The sequence below is a fragment of the Pteropus medius genome, unplaced genomic scaffold (genome assembly GCF_902729225.1).
Source record: "Pteropus medius unplaced genomic scaffold, Ma_sr-lr_union100, whole genome shotgun sequence".
Lineage (NCBI taxonomy): Eukaryota > Metazoa > Chordata > Mammalia > Chiroptera > Pteropodidae > Pteropus > Pteropus medius.
The window spans coordinates 15,209,360-15,211,728 of record NW_024345601.1 but is presented as its reverse complement, the minus strand read 5'-3'; the positions used below and the strand labels follow the sequence as shown (position 1 = coordinate 15,211,728).

Here is a 2,369-nt window from a genome sequence, read left to right as displayed (position 1 = left end):
TTAAGATCTCCTGGCTTTGACCCGCCCATTCAGTTTCCACGTTAGGACCTACCTCTAGTTTTTGGTACCTTGTGAGTTGCCCACTGTGCTTCCTGATAATTGGTCTCTTGGGGGTGAACACATGAGTCCTCCTGAGGTCTGAGCCATGGGCAGATCCTGCCTGGGGTTCTTGGGTTGTCTGCCTCCTCCATTTGGTAGAGAGACCCATAAATACTTATCGATTGCTTAATATTGACAAAAGCCTATTTTAAAAAGACATTTCTGCTTTGTTTTGTTGTGAATTGCTTCTCAGCTGTACAATACATGCACTTACTTTGAAAAAGCAAACTTCCTCCACCCCCACTCCCCCCAAAATGACAACATGGTGATCTAAGCTGTCTATCCATCCTGTTTTCTTCTCTCTGTTATTATTGATCTGCAGTGAGGTTTGGTGAGCCGCCATATCTCTGTGTCCAGCAATAGTGTAGCGTTTTGTGGAAAAGGTAAACAGTAAGTTGAGTGATCCTATTCATTTGTCTTTGGGTATATGGGTATTGTTGGTCCCAAGGGTGGGAAATTTTACACTGGGAAGAGGTGGGAAGAAGGTTCATGGAGATGAGAGGAACAGCTTTCCCAGGTTGAAAGGGCGAGCATATCATAGGGCTATATTTTATCAGGAGACATGACCAGGTGGTCAATGTTTTGAAAATAGAAAAGTACTATCAGAGGCTTCCCTGGGCAATTCTTAATTAGGGAGAATTTTTTTCTAAAAATTAGGCAACATTCAATTCTTCTTTTGAATGGAGCACTCAGTTGTAAGGCATTAGATGGCCTTCTAGAAAATACAGGTATATACACTTATATAGGTATGTATGTACTCGTAAAGACATTTAATGAGTTATAGATTACTCTTATCACACCCAGATGTGCAGAAAAAAGTGATTTCCTTATTTTACCTATGACTGATATGTTTTCCCTTATGAGGCCCCTTCCTATGGGAGGTGGGGAGTCCCGGAAGAGACTTCCTTTAGTCTAATCTGTCAGGCTTAGCCTGAGGCGATAGTTTGAACAGTCTACCCGGGTAATTTTGTTTCTTTGGTATACATGCTGCCTGTCTTATTTTTGCCTTGTTGTGGGAACTCTCATTGACTGCTATGTCTTGTTCCCCGCCTCTTCCATACCTATCTGGATGTTTCTAAACTGCCTACATCTTCCAGAGAAGTACAAAAAAAAATGAAGACATCACCATCTTTGTCTCTCTCCGTCCTCTCGCTCCATGACCACTGAAGAAATTCTGTCATCTGGGTCTTTCAGTCTTCATTCCTGACAAGGCTAAAAACAAATCTAGGTCCTCTTCTTTCTGAATAATGCTGGGCTTTCAGGCTTCTTGTCACAACAAAATCTGTCGTGACTTTACTTTTTTTGGAGCCGACCTTTCCTTGAAGCACCAAGACCCATGGCATAGAAGCCCCAGAGGCAAGGAGAGTCATAGGGCTAGATATATATTTAAAATTATCTTTAAAAAACCTCCACATACCCACACTGTATTTATGCACAAACACACGGCACCTTCAATGTCATCTCTTTTGCTTTTGAATTTGATGAAATCGTTTGTGTGACTGTTAACAATTGTCAGTATATATAAATAATTAGTCATATTTTAATAACTATAAGAATGTCATGTTCTGTAACTATAATATTCCAAATCCTGAGTAACAGGGATGTCCTAAAAGAGTTCATAAAATTTGCTCCTGGGCCTTCACCTGTCCTTTGATTACCTCCAAGTCAACTGACTGATGTGTGTCAGAGCAGGCACCTTCTGTTACTCTTATATGTAAGACTGTGAGATCTCAAGAGGACAGTACAGTGCTGTACTGTCAGGCTACAGTGCTCCCCCACCTCTACCCATGCTGTTCTTAGGCCTTGGACCCCCGGCGCCTCCTCCCTGACTTGACATTTAAGAACAAATGTATCATGTTTTAACGTGATTTTTTTTTTTTAAACGCTTACAGTACTTGAATTTCCTAGGTGGTCTCCCATCCAAGTACTAACCAGGCCCGACCCTGCTTAGCTTCCAAGATCAGACGAGATCGGGCTTGTTCAGGGTGGCATGGCTGCAGACAAATGTATTATGTTTTAAATAGCAACACATCCACATGTTCAAAATGCAAAACAGTAAAGGCGAAGGTGAAAAGGCTTTCACTCACTTGGCCTCCATCTCCCATCTACCTCATCCCGCCCCAAATAGGTAACCATTTTATTCTGTTTTAGTGTGTGTGGGGAGTTTAAAAAGCAAATGGAGCAAATATAAATATAGAATTTATCTTTCTTGCTTTCACATAGAAAAGGTAATATACTGTACATATTGTTCTGTACTTTGCTTTTTTTCA

At 41.1% G+C, this 2,369-nt stretch overlaps 1 pseudogene; it reads right to left on the bottom strand.

Moving 5' to 3' along the window:
- Nucleotides 1–1,982: 1,982 nt before the first annotated feature.
- On the bottom strand, nucleotides 1,983–2,101 carry LOC120612016 (uncharacterized; annotated as a pseudogene).
- Between the last annotated feature and the right edge of the window lie 268 nt (nucleotides 2,102–2,369).